The sequence below is a fragment of the Sorex fumeus genome, unplaced genomic scaffold (genome assembly GCF_029834395.1).
Source record: "Sorex fumeus unplaced genomic scaffold, SorFum_2.1 ptg000002l, whole genome shotgun sequence".
Lineage (NCBI taxonomy): Eukaryota > Metazoa > Chordata > Mammalia > Eulipotyphla > Soricidae > Sorex > Sorex fumeus.
The window spans coordinates 40,912,261-40,921,748 of NW_026606059.1; the positions used below are offsets into that span (position 1 = coordinate 40,912,261).

General features: G+C 41.1%; 1 non-coding gene across 1 annotated transcript; it reads right to left on the minus strand.

Moving 5' to 3' along the window:
* Positions 1-2,668: 2,668 nt before the first annotated feature.
* Positions 2,669-2,740, minus strand: TRNAH-GUG (transfer RNA histidin (anticodon GUG)). The gene has a single exon. It is a non-coding gene; the product is annotated as a tRNA-His (tRNA).
* Positions 2,741-9,488: the final 6,748 nt, after the last annotated feature.

Below are 9,488 nucleotides of genomic sequence, written 5' to 3' on the forward strand. Positions count from 1 at the left end.
GAAAGTTTCTGTTCATTGCCTCACCCCATTTTTGATGGGGTTGGGTGATTTATTCTTGTGGAGTTTAACCAGTACCTTGTATATCCTTGATATCAACCCCTTGTCGGATGTGTACTTGGTGAATATTCTTTCCCATTCTGTAGGCTGTCTTTGTATTTTGGTCACTGTTTCTTTTGAGGTGCAGAAGCTTCTTAGTTTAAGATAGTCCCATTTGTCTAGCTCTGTTTTCACTTGCTCGGCCAGTGGCGTGACATCTTTGAAGATACCATTAGCTTCAATATCATGGAGAGTTTTGCCGACTTTGTCTTCAATAAACATTATGGATTCTGGTCTGATGTTGAGGTCATAAATCCATTTTGTTCTTACTTTTGTGCATGGTGTTATGCAGGGATCTGAGCCCACTTTTTTGCATGTAGCCATCCAATTTTGCCAGCACAGTTTATTGAAGAGGCTTTCCCTGCTCCATTTGACTTTTCTTGCCCCCTTATCAAAGATTAGATGATTATATGTTTGGGAGGAAATGTCAGTATATTCAACTCTGTTCCATTGGTCTACAGCTCTGCTTTTGTTCCAGTACCATGCTGTTTTAATTATTACTGCCTTGTAGTAGAGTTTGAAGTTAGGGAGGTTGATTCCTCCAATTTTCTTTTTCCAAGAATTGCTTTAGCTATTCATGGGGGCTTATTGTTCCATATAAATTTCAGGAGTGTTTGCTCCATTTCTTTGAAGAATGTCATGGGTATCCTTGTAGGGATTGCATTGAATTTGTACAGTGCTTTGGGAAGTATTGCCATTTTGATGATGTTGATTCTCCCCATCCATGAACAGGGGATATTTTTCCATTTCCTCGTGTACTCTTTTATTTCCTGAAGTAGCGTTTTGTAGTTTTCTTTGTACAGGTCCTTTACTTCCTTAGTTAAGCTGATTCCTAGATACTTGATTTTCTGGGGCACAATTGTGAATGGGATTGTTTTCTTGATGTCACTTTCTTCTCTTTCACTAGCTCTGCAAGCATATCTTAAGTCTATAGAAATGATGCACATAAACAATTTGACCTCACAGCTCAAGACCTTAGAAAAGGATCAACAGAAAGAGCCTAAATCAGGCAGAAGGAAAGAGATCATAAAACTTAGAGCAGAAATCAACGACATGGAAAACAAAGAAACAATCCGAAAGATCAATGAAACCAAGAGCTGGTTCTTAGAAAATAAATAAGATAGATAAACCACTAGCAACACTCACAAAGAAACAGAGAGAGAGAACCGTAATAAATTGAATCAGAAATAAGAATGGGGATATCACAACAGAAACTAAAGAAATTCAAGAGATCATCAGAGACTACTTTGAAAGTCTGTATGCCACGAAACACGAGAACCTGGAAGAAATGGATAAATTCCTGGATTCCTGCCATCTCACAAAGCTGAATCAAGAAGATATAGAGTACCTGAATAGACCTATTCACATCAAGGAAATTGAAACTGTAATCAAAAGTCTTCCCAAAAACAAAAGCCCAGGCCCAGATGGATTTACTAGCGAATTTTTCCAAACATTTAAAGAGGACCTATTGCCAATTCTTCTCAAGCTTTTCCAGGAAATTGAAAAAACAGAAACTCTCCCAAATAGCTTCTATGAAGCTCATATCTCTCTAATACCAAAAGGAAACAAAGACACCGCAAGAAAAGAAAACTACAGGCCAATATCCCTCATGAACACGGATGCGAAGATTCTCAACAAAATACTAGCCAATAGAATACAACAACTCATCAAAAAGATCATACATCATGACCAAGTGGGATTCATCCCAGGGATGCAAGGATGGTTAAACATTCGGAAATTAATCAACATAATCCATCATATCAACAAAAGAAAAGATAAAAATCATATGATCATATCAATAGACGCAGAGAAAGCTTTTGACAAGATCCAGCACCCATTCATGATGAAAACCCTTGCCAAAATGGGGATAGAGGGGACTTTCCTCAATATAGTTAAAGCCATCTACCACAAACCTACAGCAAACATCATCCTCAATGGGGAAAAACTGAGACCCTTCCCCCTAAGGTCAGGGACGAGACAAGGATGCCCACTCTCTCCTCTACTGTTCAACATAGTACTGGAAGTACTTGCAATAGCTATTAGGCAAGAAAAAGATATTAAGGTCATCCAGATAGGGAAAGAAGAAATTAAGCTCTCACTATTCGCAGATGACATGATACTATACTTAGAGAACCCTAAAACCTCTACCAAGAAACTCCTAAAAACAATAGGCTTGTATAGTAAAGTGGCAGGCTATAAGGAAGTTACTTTAACATCAACATAAAGACTAGGAAGTTTGAGATGCAGAAACAAAGGACACTGGCAGCATCCCAGCAAATGCTGCACACCTTGAGGAGAGAAGCTTTCCACAGGCACAAAGGCTATAGGTAAAGGTAAAGGCCCTCCCGTTGATCGTCGATTTGCTCGAGCGGGCCCAGTAACGTCTCCATTGGAGACTTTGTTGTTACTGTGTCTGGCATATCGAGTACTCTCGGTAGCTTGCCGGGCTCTCCGAGAGGGGCGGAGGAATCGAACTCGGGTCGGCCATGTTGGCCGCTTGTAAGGCAAACGCCCTACCCGCTGTGCTATTGCTCCAGCCCAAAGAGATGGGAAAGCCTCCTTAAATGCTAACTGCCGTGACTCGGATTCGAACCGAGGTTGCTGCGGCCACAACGCAGAGTACTAACCACTATACGATCACGGCGCGCCACCGAGAGACCATCAAAAATTTCAAATGTTTCCCCTTAACAACAACAAGAAATAGAGTGAAATTTACCATTCTGTGATCCCCATGCATCTCAACTTGAGATGTTTACTCTTCTGGAGAAGCCCACATTCACTCTTTCTTTCTTTCTTTCTTTCTTTCTTTCTTTCTTTCTTTCTTTTCTTTCTTTTCTTTCTTTTCTTTCTTTTCTTTCTTTCTTTTCTTTATTTAATCAGCATGAGATATAGTTACAAAGATTTCATGTTTGAGTCTTAGTCATACAATGATCAAGCACCCATCCCTCCACCATTACATTTTCCACCACCAATGTCCCTAGTATCTGCTCCCTCCATTCCACCTCTCCCCCTGCCTCTATGACAGATAATTTCTCCCCATACTCTCTCTCTATTTTGGGGTATTATAGTTTGCAATGCAGATAGTGAGAGGCTATCACGTTTTGTCCTTTATCTACTTTCAGCACACATCTCCCATTCCAAACTCTCCTGCCAACCATCATTTACTTAGTGATCCCTTCTCTATTCCAGCTACCTTCTCATCTAGCTCATGAGTCAGGCTACCAACTATGGAGCAATATCTTTAGTCAGGGAATATGAGTTCTGAGAGTGACATATTTGAAAAAGAATGTTTCCAGATTTTGTTCACAATAGCTGAAATCTGGAAATATTAAGTGTGTCACTCTCAGCATTCATATTCCCTGTATAAAGATATTTTACTTCAGTATCTATCTCTCCTGAAATTCTTTTTTTTGGAGGTAAACAATGAATTGGAAACTTTGGCAAAGACAAGGACTGATTTTCATTTTTCTGCAAAGATCAACCCTTCCCTTTAGCCTAGGGCTATAGCTCCCCAAGAACTCGGGCAATGGAGAACAGTTCCTGTGCCCATCAAGATCAAGTGAACCTCACACACAACTTGGTACTTGCCTAGCAGGACAATGGGACAACATCTATATTGTGCAGAATTTGTGATTTACCTTGCCAGACTTAACTACCTTACCTTCTCCACCGCCACCCACCCCCCCACCACCCCCCCCACACACACACACACCATGCTTCATTTCTGTTCGGGGAAAGAAGTGGAACAGGAAGGTTTAGAGACTGTAGTCTCCCTCAGTCCTGACATCTTCGACTAATATCTTTTGGGGATACTAGAACTTCATCTCTTTAAGAACCATCAAAACCACTTCCTATAATACACAAACTATTAATGGGTTTTGAAAATATTCTGCTGCTGATGGGTGTGAGCTATGGTGGGCCAGTACTGATGTAGTCTCAGGAGCTTCTGCAAAGTGGACCCAAGTTCTAGTCAGCCTGTGAAGGCGGCCTCCAAGTTTTAGTTGAGACCAGTTTCCCCTGCATGACCAAGGAGCTGATCTCTGCCAGTAGGACTTTGAGGGAACTAATTGCTCTAGGTCTGCATTGAGGTACTATTCTTCCCAGGAAAAGTATTTTTAAATCTGATCTCCACCTGAGATCCAGCACTGATTCAGATGAGCCAAGAGTAGCGGGCGCAGAGCGTCTCTGTGTTCATTAGCATTTCCCAGGTTCTTCAATATTTTCAAGAGAGAAAATATTGAATACTAAAGATGCTCAGACTCAGGGTTGAAAAGTAGAAAAGCTTATTGGAACATAGAAGAGAAAAGAAAGGCAGCTCCCCAAGTAGGGAGGAACTTAGTATAGGAGTAAGTTAAAAGTAAGGGTTTGTGTAGGCCTTTTTACAGGCCCTTTGCACCAATCAACAACTATAACAGAGAATGTGGGGAATGTAGAGGGTAGTCTGGCTGGTAATCTTTTCTTGCCTCAGGTATTGTTCATTATCTTAGTCTCCCTGTGAGTCTAAGCTTTGGGGCAGAATTTTATGATGAACAGTCATTAACTCCTGTCTACCAGAAAAAGTCAAGAAATTTGCAAGGAGTAAAAAAATGTAGGATGGGCCAGCCAAAAGAGGGACTGCTTACAGCATCTGGCAAGGGTAAAGTGAAGCCTACTATTTCAGTACTAGTCTTTTGAAATAGAAAGATTTTCAGGGCAAGCTAGAGCAACAGCAACAGCATCCAGAGAAGCCAGAGCAAAAATCAGGTGCCTACCTTGCACATGGCTGACCTGGGTTCAATCCACACCACTCTATATGGTCCCCTCTACTTCACCAGGAGTGATCCCTAAGAAAAGAGCCAGGAGTAAGCCCTGAGCACCTCTGGATGTGATGCAAAACAAACAAACAGAAAGACTTTCAGGTTGATATGAACAGTGAAGCAGAAGAGTGTTATCAAAGAGTACAAGTTTAAGGAGAATACGGGCTTCTCCCAAGGGATAGGGGAAACTCCTGAAGAAAAGAGGTTACACAAGGGCCAGGAGAAATAATCCATGGTTGAAAGCTTGCAACAAGTGGTGGGGCAGGAGGCAATTTGGATAGAGAAAGGACAACTACAACAAGCATATTTGGGAATGAACACTCTGGATAGGAACTGAGTGCTGAAAGTAGGTAAAGGGACATGGTAACTGTTTAGTACCTGTATTGCAAACTGTCACTGTCACTGTCCTCTTGTTGTTCATCAATTTTGCTCGAGCGGGCCCAGTAACATTGTGAGACTTGTTACTCTGTTTGGCATATCGAATACATCACGGGTAGCTTCCCAGACTTTGCCGGGCGGGCAAGATACTCTCGGTAGCTTGCCAGGCTCTCTGAGGGGGGTGGAGGAATCAAACTCGGGTCAGCCATGTTGGCTGTGTGCAAGAAAAATGCCCTACTTGCTGTGCTATCTCTCCAGCCCGTATTGCAAACTAAAATGCAAAGGGAAAAAAAAAGGAAAGGAGAGTGGAGAGAGAAAGAGCAGGCTATAGGATGAAGGGAGCTGGAGGGGAAACTGGGGACATTGGTGGTAGGAAATTTATAGTGGTAGAGGAATGGGTGTTGAAGCATACTTTGAATGAAACCCAATCAGGAACAACTTTGTAGCTGTATCTCACAGTGCTTCAATAAAAACAATAAAAAGAAATTTTTATAAAGAGACTACACATGGGGCTGGAGCAATAGCACAGCGGGTAGGGCATTTGCCTTGCCGCAGCTAACATGGCTGACACAGGTTTGATTCCCAGCATCCCATATGGTACCCCGAGCACCACCAGGAGCAATTCCTGAGTGCATAAGCCAGGAGTAACCCCTGAGCATCGCCGGGTGTGACCCAAAAAGCAAAAAAAAAAAAAAAAAGAGACACTACACATTCAAAGAGAGGTGCTGGTTACTTCAAAGTTGAGTTTTCTGAATTGCTTTAGATAGTTGCAATAAATGGGTCTTTCCCAAAATGCTTTAGCTTTAAATAAGGGTCATTGGTAAAAAGTTCTCAAGGATAAGGACTTTTAGCTCTGGTAGTCTCTTCATTCTCTTAGGCTTACCAACTCATCATTCCTGTTTGTGAATTATCTTCCAGATGAATTTGACCTTCTTCTTGAGCTAGCAGCAGGATTCTATCACCTTTTCTCCAAACGTATCTTGGTGTTAATGGGTCTTTGAAATATACAGAAAAGTGGCTCCTTACCTCAGCCAGAGAAGAGTGACAAGAACAAAGGAGCTGTAATAAGGTCTGCATTCCAGTGACTCTACTTAACAGGTTACTAATAACTTAAAGCTATTTTCATATTATCAGAGAGCCACCACTAGTTCAGATGGTAATAAAACACTCTTCTGTGGTTGCTAAGAATATAGCAGGATGATAATTTGTTTTCATTTCTCTTCATTGTTTTCTTATATCTTATGTTTCCTTACATTCAGATAACAATGACAGTTTCCTACTAATTTCCCTCAGCTTTTGAATTGCAAATTTGATTTTTCAACCCACAATAGAGAATTCATTTATATGCTTATAAAACCCATGTTTAGTTCATCAAATTCAGATTAATAAATATTCTAAGCAAAATGCTTAAGCAGTAGCACTGTGTTTTAGGTTTCCGAAACACAGTAGACATCTTATTTTCAATGGCTGACTAAGATACACCTGAGGTCCACTTGATCTATAGCGTGGGTCTTGATTTCCACCCTCACTTCTAGGCTTCTGTGTTCTCAGGCTAGAGTGAGAAATTGCTTTTTAAGTGGAAAAAGAAAGCCAGTTGTGATCTCCACCCAGGTTTCCCAAGTCTATGCTTTACCCTCAAAGAAAAGAATTTCAAGGAGACATGAACAGTGAAGTATCATAGTTTTATTCGGAAAATATGAGGAGTGGGAGGGAGAGGGGAAAAAAGTAAAGGAGAGAGAGAGAGAGAGAAGAGAGAGGGTTGAAGCAATAATGCAGAGGGTAAGGCATTTGCCTTGCACACAAATGATTGATGCTCAATCTCCAGCATTCCAAATGGTTTCCTGAGTACTGCTCAGAGTAATTCTTGAATGCAGAGCCATGAATATGCCCTGAGTATTGCCAGGTATGACACCAAAGGTAAAACTGAAGACAGAAAAATGGGAGAGCAAGAAAGACAGAAACAGAGAAGGGAGAAGACAAAGAGAGATGATGTGGGGTTCTCTGAAGTAAAAGAAAGGAATTCACATGCTAAATAGACTATATTGAACTATAGGTACCCCAGAATAAAGAGGTTGTAATTTGCTTTCACAAAGCTGGTTTTATAGAGTTTTCTCCTAACAGCTCCTGTTTGTGGTTTTCTATATAGAGCCTGTTGTGAGAGTGTTGTCAAGAGGTAAGTATTTTGAATTAACTGGTCTTGTTTTTAAATTTCCTTTTAAGGGCTGGAGCAATAGCACAGTGGATAGGGCTTTTGCCTTGCACGTGGCTGACATGGACAACCTGAGTTTGATTCCTCTGTCCCTCTCGGAGAGCCTGGCAAGCTACCGAGGGTATCTTGCCCCAAGGGCAAAGCCTGGCAAGCTACCCATGATATATTCAATATGCCAAACACAGTAACAAGTCTCACAATGTTACTGGGCCTGCTCGAGCAAATTGATGAACAATGAGGTGACAGTGACAGTGAAGGTCTTTTAATCCTGCTACAGGTTCTGCTCCCCTGAGTATGCCCTGACTTCTTTGGGCTGACACTGGCTTCTTTTGCTATCTTATTAGTCCTTAGTTCCTGTATCATCAAAGGGGATCCAGCCTTTATATTTTTGGGGGACTAATGACAATAACTTCTTTAGCTCATACTTTGGTCTTATTAGTTCATAAAACTCATTGTCACAAGGCCCCTGTCTACCTCCATCCTTCAAATCCTACCCATCTAAAAAGATGGAGGAATGAAAAGAGGAAATTTCTCTCTTGACTAATACAATTTTAAATTAACTAAATTTAATATATCTATACAAATATTAATTATTTTCCCACCAATTAAATTGATATGTTAGGGTAAAATTTTATTTTAATTGCACTGTCGCACTGTCCTCCCATTGTTGATCAATTTGCTCCAGCAGGCACCAGTAACGTCTCCATTGTGAGACTTGTTATTTTTTTTTTTGCATATCAAATGCGTTATTGTTAGCTTGCCAGGCTTTGCCATACAGGTGTGATGCTCTCGGTAGCTTGCCGAGCTCTCCGAGAGGGGCAGAGGAATCAAACCAGGTTTGCCCTGGGTTGGCTGCATGCAAGGCAAGTGCCATACCCGCTGTACTACCTCTACAGCCCTTTATTTTAATTATGAAATATAATTACATATTCTCATAAAATTTGGTTTTTGGTATATGGAACCAATACCAATTTTGTGATTATTCTGTGAAATAATTCTTATAATACAGCATTTTGAAAATCAGAAGAATTATATAAGTGCTTAAAATAAAAGCAAAATGAAATTATAAATGTATAGAATCACCTGATTATTTTTTTAAATCTCTATAGATGTATTCACATTTATCATATCCACATATCACATATTATCATAATTTGTCTCCAGTTAGTATGAAGCAGGTAAACAGGTAGTTAAGGAAAGACCCCCATGGCAATGAGTTCTTAGGAAGTAATAAAATCAACTAGCCTTAAGGCTGCTAATTCCTCACCTTGTGGACACAGGAACTAAGGCCCACTAAAATCTTTACCTGGAGCCAGCACAGATCCCAGGAAGGCCAAATCTGTCTCTGAAAGAAGCCCGGCAGGAACAAAGGCCAGGGGAAAAGTAGCAAAAAGGACCATTAACTAATCCCAACTCTACCCTTTGGCAACCACACTAGCGATTGGACTCTTACTTAGGTAGAAAGTCCCATATGGAGCAGCTTGAGGAAACCCGATGAAACCCAACTTAAACAAAAGAAGCAGGTGCTTATGCTGCCCCAAACCCATGTGCTGCCTGTGCCCCTGTGTACTTGTGGCATGCATGTGATGCCCGCGAATGTGTCATCTGCATCTCCCCTCTAGAGATGTGTACTTCCACATCAAAATACTTTAACTCTGGCATGTGTACTGGGGTTGTCTCTTCGTTCTGGAGAAGTCTGTGTTCACTCTTAAGTATATCGGTTCTCTTTCTCTCCTTCCTTCTCCCATTCCTGAGAACTTCCAATCACAATCACAACCATCCTGTTATTCATCGATTGCCTCGAGCAGGCCCCAGTAACGTCTCTTTATCCTAGCCCTGAGATTTTTTTTTAAAAAGTGCCATATTCAAGGCTCTTTCAGAGTTAGGAGAATGAGACCCTTCATTGTTACTGGTATTTGGCATATTGGGTATGCCACGGGGAGTTTGCCAGAATCTGCCGTGTGGGCAGGTTACATTCGGTAGCCTGCCAGTTTGTCTAAAGTAGGAAT